This window comes from Oncorhynchus kisutch, unplaced genomic scaffold (genome assembly GCF_002021735.2).
Source record: "Oncorhynchus kisutch isolate 150728-3 unplaced genomic scaffold, Okis_V2 scaffold693, whole genome shotgun sequence".
Taxonomy (NCBI): Eukaryota; Metazoa; Chordata; class Actinopteri; order Salmoniformes; family Salmonidae; genus Oncorhynchus; species Oncorhynchus kisutch.
The window spans coordinates 222,836-237,500 of NW_022262638.1; positions in this window are offsets into that span (position 1 = coordinate 222,836).

The following is a 14,665-nucleotide window of genomic DNA, read 5'->3' on the forward strand; positions in this document are numbered from 1 at the left end:
AGTAGTTAAGGGTAGGTCAATGGTATTAACTACCAGTAGTTAAGGGTATGGTAATAACTACCAGTAGTTAAGGGTAGGAATATGGTATTAACTACCAGTGGTTAAGGGTATGGTATTAACTACCAGTAGTTAAGGGTAGAACTATGGTATTAACTACCAGTAGTTAAGGGTAGGAATATGGTAATAACTACCAGTAGTTAAGGGTAGGACTATGGTATTAACTACCAGTGGTTAAGGGTATGGTATTAACTACCAGTAGTTAAGGGTAGGACTATGGTATTAACTACCAGTAGTTAAGGGTAGCGCAATGGTATTAACTACCAGTAGTTAAGGGTATGGTATTAACTACCAGTAGTTACGGGTAGGACTATGGTATTAACTACCAGTAGTTAAGGGTATGGTATTAACTACCAGTAGTTAAAGGTATGGTATTAACTACCAGTAGTTAAGGGTAAGACTGTTGGTATTAACTACCAGTAGTTAAGGGTATGGTATTAACTACCAGTAGTTAAGGGTATGACTATGGTATTAACTACCAGTAGTTAAGGGTAGGACAATGGTATCAACTACCAGTAGTTAAGGGTATGGTATTAACTACCAGTAGTTAAGGGTAGGACTATGGTATTAACTACCAGTAGTTAAGGGTATGGTATTAACTACCAGTAGTTAAAGGTATGGTTTTAACTACCAGTAGTTAAGGGTAGGACTGATGGTATTAACTACCAGTAGTTAAGGGTAGGACTATGGTATTAACTACCAGTAGTTAAGTGTATGTTATTAACTACCTGTAGTTAAGGGTAGGACTATGTTATTAACTACCAGTAGTTAAGGGTATGGTATTAACTACCAGTAGTTAAGGGTAGTACTATGGTATTAACTACCAGTAGTTAAGGGTAGGACTATGGTATTAACTACCAGTAGTTAAGGGTAGTACTATGGTATTAACTACCAGTAGTTAAGGGTAGGACTATGGTATTAACTACCAGTAGTTAAGGGTAGGAATATGGTATTAACTACCAGTAGTTAAGGGTAGGACTATGGTATTAACTACCAGTGGTTAAGGGTATGGTATTAACTACCAGTAGTTAAGGGTAGGACTATGGTATTAACTACCAGTGGTTAAGGGTATGGTATTAACTACCAGTAGTTAAGGGTAGAACTATGGTATTAACTACCAGTAGTTAAGGGTAGGATTATGGTATTAACTACCAGTAGTTAAGGGTATGGTATTAACTACCAGTAGTTAAGGGTAGGACTATGGTATTAACTACCAGTAGTTAAGGGTAGGACTATGGTATTAACTACCAGTAGTTAAGGGTAGGACTATGGTATTAACTACCAGTAGTTAAGGGTATGGTATTAACTACCAGTAGTTAAGGGTAGGACTATGGTATTAACTACCAGTAGTTAAGGGTAGGAATATGGTATTAACTACCAGTAGTTAAGGGTAGGACTATGGTATTAACTACCTGTGGTTAAGGGTATGGTATTAACTACCAGTAGTTAAGGGTAGGACTATGGTATTAACTACCAGTGGTTAAGGGTATGGTATTAACTACCAGTAGTTAAGGGTAGAACTATGGTATTAACTACCAGTAGTTAAGGATAGGAATATGGTATTAACTACCAGTAGTTAAGGGTAGGACTATGGTATTAACTACCAGTGGTTAAGGGTATGGTATTAACTACCAGTAGTTAAGGGTAGGACTATGGTATTAACTACCAGTAGTTAAGGGTAGGACTATGGTATTAACTACCAGTAGTTAAGGGTATGGTATTAACTACCAGTAGTTAAGGGTAGGAATATGGTATTAACTACCAGTGGTTAAGGATATGGTATTAACTACCAGTAGTTAAGGGTAGAACTATGGTATTAACTACCAGTAGTTAAGGGTAGGAATATGGTATTAACTACCAGTAGTTAAGGGTAGGACCAAGGTATTAACTACCAGTGGTTAAGGGTATGGTATTAACTACCAGTAGTTACGGGTAGGACTATGGTATTAACTACCAGTAGTTAAGGGTATGGTATTAACTACCAGTAGTTAAAGGTATGGTATTAACTACCAGTAGTTAAGGGTAGGACTATGGTATTAACTACCAGTAGTTAAGGGTAGGACTATGGTAGTAACTACCAGTGGTTAAGGGTATGGTATTAACTACCAGTAGTTAAGGGTAGGACTATGGTATTAACTACCAGTAGTTAAGGGTAGGACTATGGTATTAACTACCAGTAGTTAAGGGTATGGTATTAACTACCAGTAGTTACGGGTAGGACTATGGTATTAACTACCAGTAGTTAAGGGTATGGTATTAACTACCAGTAGTTAAGGGTATGGTATTAACTACCAGTAGTTAAGGGTAGGACTATGGTATTAACTACCAGTAGTTAAGGGTAGGTCAATGGTATTAACTACCAGTAGTTAAGGGTATGGTAATAACTACCAGTAGTTAAGGGTAGGAATATGGTATTAACTACCAGTGGTTAAGGGTATGGTATTAACTACCAGTAGTTAAGGGTAGAACTATGGTATTAACTACCAGTAGTTAAGGGTAGGAATATGGTAATAACTACCAGTAGTTAAGGGTAGGACTATGGTATTAACTACCAGTGGTTAAGGGTATGGTATTAACTACCAGTAGTTAAGGGTAGGACTATGGTATTAACTACCAGTAGTTAAGGGTAGCGCAATGGTATTAACTACCAGTAGTTAAGGGTATGGTATTAACTACCAGTAGTTACGGGTAGGACTATGGTATTAACTACCAGTAGTTAAGGGTATGGTATTAACTACCAGTAGTTAAAGGTATGGTATTAACTACCAGTAGTTAAGGGTAAGACTGTTGGTATTAACTACCAGTAGTTAAGGGTATGGTATTAACTACCAGTAGTTAAGGGTATGACTATGGTATTAACTACCAGTAGTTAAGGGTAGGACAATGGTATCAACTACCAGTAGTTAAGGGTATGGTATTAACTACCAGTAGTTAAGGGTAGGACTATGGTATTAACTACCAGTAGTTAAGGGTATGGTATTAACTACCAGTAGTTAAAGGTATGGTTTTAACTACCAGTAGTTAAGGGTAGGACTGATGGTATTAACTACCAGTAGTTAAGGGTAGGACTATGGTATTAACTACCAGTAGTTAAGTGTATGTTATTAACTACCTGTAGTTAAGGGTAGGACTATGTTATTAACTACCAGTAGTTAAGGGTATGGTATTAACTACCAGTAGTTAAGGGTAGTACTATGGTATTAACTACCAGTAGTTAAGGGTAGGACTACGGTATTAACTACCAGTAGTTAAGGGTAGTACTATGGTATTAACTACCAGTAGTTAAGGGTAGGACTATGGTATTAACTACCAGTAGTTAAGGGTAGGAATATGGTATTAACTACCAGTAGTTAAGGGTAGGACTATGGTATTAACTACCAGTGGTTAAGGGTATGGTATTAACTACCAGTAGTTAAGGGTAGGACTATGGTATTAACTACCAGTGGTTAAGGGTATGGTATTAACTACCAGTAGTTAAGGGTAGAACTATGGTATTAACTACCAGTAGTTAAGGGTAGGATTATGGTATTAACTACCAGTAGTTAAGGGTAGGACTATGGTATTAACTACCAGTGGTTAAGGGTATGGTATTAACTACCAGTAGTTAAGGGTAGGACTATGGTATTAACTACCAGTAGTTAAGGGTAGGACTATGGTATTAACTACCAGTAGTTAAGGGTATGGTATTAACTACCAGTAGTTAAGGGTAGGAATATGGTATTAACTACCAGTGGTTAAGGATATGGTATTAACTACCAGTAGTTAAGGGTAGAACTATGGTATTAACTACCAGTAGTTAAGGGTAGGAATATGGTATTAACTACCAGTAGTTAAGGGTAGGACCAAGGTATTAACTACCAGTGGTTAAGGGTATGGTATTAACTACCAGTAGTTAAGGGTAGGACTATGGTATTAACTACAGTAGTTAAGGGTAGGACTATGGTATTAACTACCAGTAGTTAAGGGTATGGTATTAACTACCAGTAGTTACGGGTAGGACTATGGTATTAACTACCAGTAGTTAAGGGTATGGTATTAACTACCAGTAGTTAAAGGTATGGTATTAACTACCAGTAGTTAAGGGTAGGACTATGGTATTAACTACCAGTAGTTAAGGGTAGGACTATGGTAGTAACTACCAGTGGTTAAGGGTATGGTATTAACTACCAGTAGTTAAGGGTAGGACTATGGTATTAACTACCAGTAGTTAAGGGTAGGACTATGGTATTAACTACCAGTAGTTAAGGGTATGGTATTAACTACCAGTAGTTACGGGTAGGTCTATGGTATTAACTACCAGTAGTTAAGGGTATGGTATTAACTACCAGTAGTTAAGGGTATGGTATTAACTACCAGTAGTTAAGGGTAGGACTATGGTATTAACTACCAGTAGTTAAGGGTATGGTAATAACTACCAGTAGTTAAGGGTAGGAATATGGTATTAACTACCAGTGGTTAAGGGTATGGTATTAACTACCAGTAGTTAAGGGTAGAACTATGGTATTAACTACCAGTAGTTAAGGGTAGGAATATGGTATTAACTACCAGTAGTTAAGGGTAGGACTATGGTATTAACTACCAGTAGTTAAGGGTAGGACTATGGTATTAACTACCAGTAGTTAAGGGTATGGTATTAACTACCAGTAGTTACGGGTAGGACTATGGTATTAACTACCAGTAGTTAAGGGTATGGTATTAACTACCAGTAGTTAAAGGTATGGTATTAACTACCAGTAGTTAAGGGTAAGACTGTTGGTATTAACTACCAGTAGTTAAGGGTATGGTATTAACTACCAGTAGTTAAGGGTATGACTATGGTATTAACTACCAGTAGTTAAGGGTATGGTATTAACTACCAGTAGTTAAGGGTAGGAGTATGGTATTAACTACCAGTAGTTAAGGGTATGGTATTAACTACCAGTAGTTAAAGGTATGGTTTTAACTACCAGTAGTTAAGGGTAGGACTGATGGTATTAACTACCAGTAGTTAAGGGTAGGACTATGGTATTAACTACCAGTAGTTAAGTGTATGTTATTAACTACCTGTAGTTAAGGGTAGGACTATGTTATTAACTACCAGTAGTTAAGGGTATGGTATTAACTACCAGTAGTTAAGGGTAGTACTATGGTATTAACTACCAGTAGTTAAGGGTATGGTATTAACTACCAGTAGTTAAGGGTATGGTATTAACTACCAGTAGTTAAGGGTATGGTATTAACTACCAGTAGTTAAGTGTATGGTATTAACTACCAGTAGTTAAGGGTATGGTATTAACTACCAGTAGTTAAGGGTATGGTATTAACTACCAGTAGTTAAGTGTATGGTATTAACTACCAGTAGTTAAGGGTATGGTATTAACTACCAGTAGTTAAGGGTAGGACTATGGTATTAACTACCAGTAGTTAAGGTTAGGACTATGGTATTAACTACCAGTAGTTAAGGGTAGGACTATGGTATTAACTACCAGTAGTTAAGGGTATGGTATTAACTACCAGTAGTTAAGGGTAGGACTATGGTATTAACTACCAGTAGTTAAGGGTAGGACTATGGTATTAACTACCAGTAGTTAAGGGTAGGACTATGGTATTAACTACCAGTAGTTAAGGGTAGAACTATGGTATTAACTACCAGTAGTTAAGGGTAGGACTATGGTATTAACTACCAGTAGTTAAGGGTAGGACTATTTTATTAACTACCACTGGTTAAGGGTAGGACTATGGTATTAACTACCAGTAGTTAAGGGTAGGACTATGGTATTAACTACCAGTAGTTAAGGGTATGGTATTAACTACCAGTAGTTACGGGTAGGACTATGGTATTAACTACCAGTAGTTAAGGGTATGGTATTAACTACCAGTAGTTAAAGGTATGGTATTAACTACCAGTAGTTAAGGGTAGGTCTATGGTATTAACTAACCGGTAGTTAAGGGTAGGACTATGGTATTAACTACCAGTAGTTAAGGGTAGGCATATGGTATTAACTACCAGTAGTTAAGGGTAGGACTATGGTATTAACTACCAGTAGTTAAGGGTAGGACTATGGTATTAACTACCAGTAGTTAAGGGTATGGTATTAACTACCAGTAGTTAAGGGTAGGACTATGGTATTAACTACCAGTAGTTAAGGGTAGGACTATGGTATTAACTACCAGTAGTTAAGGGTAGGACTATGGTATTAACTACCAGTAGTTAAGGGTAGGACTATGGTATTAACTACCAGTAGTTAAGGGTAGGACTATTTTATTAACTACCACTGGTTAAGGGTAGGACTATGGTATTAACTACCAGTAGTTAAGGGTAGGACTATGGTATTAACTACCAGTAGTTAAGGGTATGGTATTAACTACCAGTAGTTACGGGTAGGACTATGGTATTAACTACCAGTAGTTAAGGGTATGGTATTAACTACCAGTAGTTAAAGGTATGGTATTAACTACCAGTAGTTAAGGGTAGGACTATGGTATTAACTACCAGTAGTTAAGGGTAGGACTATGGTAGTAACTACCAGTGGTTAAGGGTATGGTATTAACTACCAGTAGTTAAGGGTAGGACTATGGTATTAACTACCAGTAGTTAAGGGTAGGACTATGGTATTAACTACCAGTAGTTAAGGGTATGGTATTAACTACCAGTAGTTACGGGTAGGACTATGGTATTAACTACCAGTAGTTAAGGGTATGGTATTAACTACCAGTAGTTAAGGGTATGGTATTAACTACCAGTAGTTAAGGGTAGGACTATGGTATTAACTACCAGTAGTTAAGGGTATGGTAATAACTACCAGTAGTTAAGGGTAGGAATATGGTATTAACTACCAGTGGTTAAGGGTATGGTATTAACTACCAGTAGTTAAGGGTAGAACTATGGTATTAACTACCAGTAGTTAAGGGTAGGACTATGGTATTAACTACCAGTAGTTAAGGGTAGGACTATGGTATTAACTACCAGTAGTTAAGGGTATGGTATTAACTACCAGTAGTTAAGGGTAGGACTATGGTATTAACTACCAGTAGTTAAGGGTAGGACTATGGTATTAACTACCAGTAGTTAAGGGTAGGACTATGGTATTAACTACCAGTAGTTAAGGGTAGGACTATGGTATTAACTACCAGTAGTTAAGGGTAGGACTATTTATTAACTACCACTGGTTAAGGGTAGGACTATGGTATTAACTACCAGTAGTTAAGGGTAGGACTATGGTATTAACTACCAGTAGTTAAGGGTATGGTATTAACTACCAGTAGTTACGGGTAGGACTATGGTATTAACTACCAGTAGTTAAGGGTATGGTATTAACTACCAGTAGTTAAAGGTATGGTATTAACTACCAGTAGTTAAGGGTAGGACTATGGTTTTAACTACCAGTAGTTAAGGGAAGGACTATGGAATTAACTACCAGTGGTTAAGGGTATGGTATTAACTACCAGTAGTTAAGGGTAGGACTATGGTATTAACTACCAGTAGTTAAGGGTAGGACTATGGTATTAACTACCAGTAGTTAAGGGTATGGTATTAACTACCAGTAGTTACGGGTAGGACTATGGTATTAACTACCAGTAGTTAAGGGTATGGTATTAACTACCAGTAGTTAAGGGTATGGTATTAACTACCAGTAGTTAAGGGTAGGACTATGGTATTAACTACCAGTAGTTAAGGGTATGGTAATAACTACCAGTAGTTAAGGGTAGGAATATGGTATTAACTACCAGTGGTTAAGGGTATGGTATTAACTACCAGTAGTTAAGGGTAGAACTATGGTATTAACTACCAGTAGTTAAGGGTAGGAATATGGTATTAACTACCAGTAGTTAAGGGTAGGACTATGGTATTAACTACCAGTGGTTAAGGGTATGGTATTAACTACCAGTAGTTAAGGGTAGGACTATGGTATTAACTACCAGTAGTTAAGGGTAGGACTATGGTATTAACTACCAGTAGTTAAGGGTATGGTATTAACTACCAGTAGTTACGGGTAGGACTATGGTATTAACTACCAGTAGTTAAGGGTATGGTATTAACTACCAGTAGTTAAAGGTATGGTATTAACTACCAGTAGTTAAGGGTAAGACTGTTGGTATTAACTACCAGTAGTTAAGGGTATGGTATTAACTACCAGTAGTTAAGGGTATGACTATGGTATTAACTACCAGTAGTTAAGGGTATGGTATTAACTACCAGTAGTTAAGGGTAGGACTATGGTATTAACTACCAGTAGTTAAGGGTATGGTATTAACTACCAGTAGTTAAAGGTATGGTTTTAACTACCAGTAGTTAAGGGTAGGACTGATGGTATTAACTACCAGTAGTTAAGGGTAGGACTATGTTATTAACTACCAGTAGTTAAGGGTATGGTATTAACTACCAGTAGTTAAGGGTAGTACTATGGTATTAACTACCAGTAGTTAAGGGTATGGTATTAACTACCAGTAGTTAAGGGTATGGTATTAACTACCAGTAGTTAAGGGTATGGTATTAACTACCAGTAGTTAAGTGTATGGTATTAACTAACAGTAGTTAAGGGTATGGTATTAACTACCAGTAGTTAAGGGTAGGACTATGGTATTAACTACCAGTAGTTAAGGTTAGGACTATGGTATTAACTACCAGTAGTTAAGGGTAGGACTATGGTATTAACTACCAGTAGTTAAGGGTATGGTATTAACTACCAGTAGTTAAGGGTAGGACTATGGTATTAACTACCAGTAGTTAAGGGTAGGACTATGGTATTAACTACCAGTAGTTAAGGGTAGGCCTATGGTATTAACTACCAGTAGTTAAGGGTATGGTATTAACTACCAGTAGTTAAGGGTAGGACTATGGTATTAACTACCAGTAGTTAAGGGTATGGAATTAACTACCAGTAGTTAAGGGTAGGAATGTGGTATTAAGTACCAGTAGTTAAGGGTAGGTCTATGGTATTAACTAACCGGTAGTTAAGGGTAGGACTATGGTATTAACTACCAGTAGTTAAGGGTAGGCCTATGGTATTAACTACCAGTAGTTAAGGGTAGGACTATGGTATTAAATACCAGTAGTTAAGGGTAGGACTATGGTATTAACTACCAGTAGTTAAGGGTATGGTATTAACTACCAGTAGTTAAGGGTAGGACTATGGTATTAACTACCAGTAGTTAAGGGTAGGACTATGGTATTAACTACCAGTAGTTAAGGGTAGGACTATGGTATTAACTACCAGTAGTTAAGGGTAGGACTATGGTATTAACTACCAGTAGTTAAGGGTAGGACTATTTTATTAACTACCACTGGTTAAGGGTAGGACTATGGTATTAACTACCAGTAGTTAAGGGTAGGACTATGGTATTAACTACCAGTAGTTAAGGGTATGGAATTAACTACCAGTAGTTAAGGGTAGGAATATGGTATTAAGTACCAGTAGTTAAGGGTAGGTCTATGGTATTAACTACCATTAGTTAAGGGTAGGACTATTGTATTAACTACCAGTAGTTAAGGGTAGGACTATGGTATTAACTACCAGTTGTTAAGGGTAGGACTATGGTATTAACTACCAGTAGTTAAGGGTATGGAATTAACTACCAGTAGTTAAGGGTAGGAATATGGTATTAAGTACCAGTAGTTAAGGGTAGGTCTATGGTATTAACTAACCGGTAGTTAAGGGTAGGACTATGGTATTAACTACCAGTAGTTAAGGGTAGGCCTATGGTATTAACTACCAGTGGTTAAGGGTAGGACTATGGTATTAACTACCAGTAGTTAAGGGTAGGACTATGGTATTAACTACCAGTAGTTAAGGGTATGGTATTAACTACCAGTAGTTAAGGGTAGGGCTATGGTATTAACTACCAGTAGTTAAGGGTAGGCCTATGGTATTAACTACCAGTAGTTAAGGGTAGGACTATGGTATTAACTACCAGTAGTTAAGGGTAGGACTATGGTATTAACTACCAGTAGTTAAGGGTAGGACTATTTTATTAACTACCACTGGTTAAGGGTAGGACTATGGTATTAACTACCAGTAGTTAAGGGTAGGACTATGGTATTAACTACCAGTAGTTAAGGGTATGGAATTAACTACCAGTAGTTAAGGGTAGGAATATGGTATTAAGTACCAGTAGTTAAGGGTAGGTCTATGGTATTAACTACCAGTAGTTAAGGGTAGGACTATTGTATTAACTACCAGTAGTTAAGGGTAGGACTATGGTATTAACTACCAGTAGTTAAGGGTATGGTATTAACTACCAGTAGTTAAAGGTATGGTATTAACTACCAGTAATTAAGGGTAGGACTGATGGTATTAACTACTAGTAGTTAAGGGTATGCTATTAATTAACAGTAGTTAAGGGTAGGACTATGGTATTTACTACCAGTAGTTAAGGGTATGGTATTAATTACCAGTAGTTAAGGGTAGGACTATGGTATTAACTACCAGTAGTTAAGGTTAGGATTATGATATTAACTACCAGTAGTCAAGGATAGGACTGATGGTATTAAGTACCAGTAGTTAAGGGTAGGACTATGGTATTAACTACCAGTGGTTAAGGGTATGGTATTAACTACCAGTAGTTAAGGGTAGGACTATGGTATTAACTACCAGTAGTTAAGGGTAGAGCTATGGTATTAACTACCAGTAGTTAAGGGTAGGACTATGGTATTACCTACCAGTTGTTAAGGGTAGGACTATGGTATTAACTACCAGTAGTTAAGGGCATGGTATTAACTACCAGTAGTTAAGGGTAGGACTATGGTATTAACTACCAGTAGTTAAGGGTATGGTATTAACTACCAGTAGTTAAGGGTATGGTATTAACTACCAGTAGTTAAGGGTATGGTATTAACTACCAGTAGTTAAGGGTAGGACTATGGTATTAACTACCAGTGGTTAAGGGTAGGACTATGGTATTAACTACCAGTAGTTAAGGGTAGGACTATGGTATTAACTACCAGTTGTTAAGGGTAGGACTATGGTATTAACTACCAGTAGTTAAGGGTATGGTATTAACTACCAGTAGTTAAGGGTAGGACTATGGTCTTAGCTACCAGTGGTTAAGGGTAGGACTATGGTATTAACTACCAGTTGTTAAGGGTAGGCCTATGGTATTACCTACCAGTAGTTAAGGGTATGGTATTAACTACCAGTAGTTAAGGGTAGGACTATGGTATTAACTACCAGTAGTTAAAGGTATGGTATTAACTATACTGTACTGTAGTTAAGGGTAGGACTATGGTCTTAGCTACCAGTGGTTAAGGGTAGGACTATGGTATTAACTACCAGTTGTTAAGGGTAGGCCTATGGTATTACCTACCAGTAGTTAAGGGTATGGTATTAACTACCAGTAGTTAAGGGTAGGACTATGGTATTAACTACCAGTAGTTAAAGGTATGGTATTAACTATACTGTACTGTACTGTACTGTACTATACTGTACTGTACTGTACTGTACTATACTGTACAGTACTGTACTATACTGTACTGTACTGTACTGTACTGTACTATACTGTACTATACTATACTGGACTGTACTATACTATACTGTGCTGTACTGTACTATACTATACTGGACTGTACTATACTGTACTATACTATACTGGACTGTACTATACTATACTGTGCTATACTGGACTGTACTATACTATACTGGACTATACTATACTGGACTGTACTATACTATACTGTGCTATACTGTACTATACTGTACTATACTATACTGTGCTATACTGTACTATACTGTACTATACTGTACTATACTATACTGTGCTATACTGTACTATACTGTAAATCAAATCAAATGTATTTATATAGCCCTTCGTACATCAGCTGATATCTCAAAGTCCTGTACAGAAACCCAGCCTAAAACCCCAAACAGCAAGCAATGCAGGTGTAGAAGCACGGTGGCTAGGAAAAACTCCCTAGAAAGGCCAGAACCTAGGAAGAAACCTAGAGAGGAACCAGGCTATGAGGGGTGGCCAGTCCTCTTCTGGCTGTACCGGGTGGAGATTATAACAGAAAATGGCCAAGATGTTCAAATGTTCATAGATGCCCAGCAGGGTCAAATAATAATCATCACAGTGGTTGTCGAGGGTGCAGCAAGTCAGCACCTCAGGAGTAAATGTCAGTTGGCTTTTCATAGACAATCATTCAGAGTATCTCTACCACTCCTGCCGTCTCTAGAGAGTTGAAAACAGCAGGTCTGGGACAAGGTAGCGCGTCCGGTGAACAGGTCAGGGTTCCATAGCCACAGGCAGAACAGTTGAAACTGGAGCAGCAGCCGGGCCAGGTGGACTGGGGACTGTACTATACTATACTGTACTATACTGTACTATACTATAGTGTACTAAACTATACTACTTTCATACCATACTGTACTATACTGTACTGGACTATACCATACAGTACTATACTATACTATACTATGGTGTACTAAACTATACTATACTATACTGTACTATACTATACTGTACTATACTGTACTATACTATAGTGTACTAAACTATACTACTTTCATACTATACTGTACTATACTGTACTGGACTATACCATACAGTACTATACTATACTATACTGTACTATACTATACTGTACTATACTGTACTATACTATAGTGTACTAAACTATACTACTTTCATACCATACTGTACTATACTGTACTGGACTATACCATACAGTACTATACTATACTATACTGTACTATACTATACTGTACTATACTGTACTATACTATAGTGTACTAAACTATACTACTTTCATACCATACTGTACTATACTGTACTGGACTATACCATACACTACTATACTATACTATACTATGGTGTACTAAACTATACTACTTTCCTACCATGCTGTACTATACAGTACTATACTATACCATTATCCAACTATACTGTACTGTAGTATACTATACTGTACTATACTATACCGTACTGTACTGCACTATACTGTACTGTACTGCACTATAGTGTACTAAACTATACTACTTTCATACCATACTGTACTATACTGTACTGGACTATACCATACAGTACTATACTATACTATACTATACTATACTGTGGTGTACTAAACTATACTACTTTCCTACCATGCTGTACTATACAGTACTATACTATACCATTATCCAACTATACTGTACTGTAGTATACTATACTGTACTATACTATACCGTACTGTACTGCACTATAGTGTACTGCACTATAGTGTACTAAACTATACTACTTTCCTACCATACTATACTATACAGTACTATACTATACCATTATCCTACTATACTGTGATGGACTATACTATACTTTACTATACTATACTATACAGTCCTATACTATACCATTATCCTACTATACTGTAATGTAGTATACTATACTGTACTATGCTATACCGTACTGTACTGCACTATACTTTACTGTACTGCACTATAGTGTACTAAACTATACTACTTTCCTACCATACTATACTATACAGTACTATACTATACCATTATCCTACTATACTGTGATGGACTATACTATACTATACTATACAGTCCTATACTATACCATTATCCTACTATACTGTGATGGACTATACTATACTATACAGTCCTATACTATACCATTATCCTACTATACTGTACTGTAGTATACTATACTATACTGTACTATACTATACCCTACTGTGCTGCGCTATACTATACTGTACTGCACTATAGTGTACTAAACTATATTACTTTCCTACTATACTATACAGTCCTATACTATACCATTATCCTACTATACTGTACTGTAGTATACTATACTGTACTATACTATACCGTACTGTACTGCACTATACTATACTGTACTGCACTATATTGTACCAAACTATAGTACTTTCCTACCATACTATACTATACAGTACTATACTATACCATTATCCTACTATACTGTGATGGACTATACTATACTATACTATACAGTACTATACTATACCACTATCATACCATACTGTGATGGACTATACAGTACTATACTATACCACTGTCATACCATACTGTACTATACTGTACTATACTGGACTATACTATCCTGTACTATACTATACTATACAGTACTATACTATACCACTGTCATACCATACTGTACAGTACTATACTGTACTGTACTGGACTATACTATACTATACTATACTATACCACTGTCATACCATACTGTACTATACTGTACTATACTGGACTATACTATCCTGTACTATACTATACCACTGTCATACCATACTGTACTATACTGTACTGTACTGGACTATACTATACTGTACTATACTATACTATACAGTACTATACTATACCACTGTCATACCATACTGTACAGTACTATACTGTACTGTACTGGACTATACTATACTATACTGTACTGTACTGTACTGTACTGTACTGTACTATACTGTACTGTACTGTACTGGACTATACTATACTGTACTATACTGTACTGGACTATTCTACGCAGTACTGTACTGTACTGGACTATACTATACTGTACTGTACTGTACTATACTATACTGTACTGTACTGGACTATACTATACTGTACTGCACTATACTATTGTGTACTATACTACGCTATGCTGCACTATACTATACTGTTCTACTGTACTATAATACTATACTCTTGTGTTATACTACACT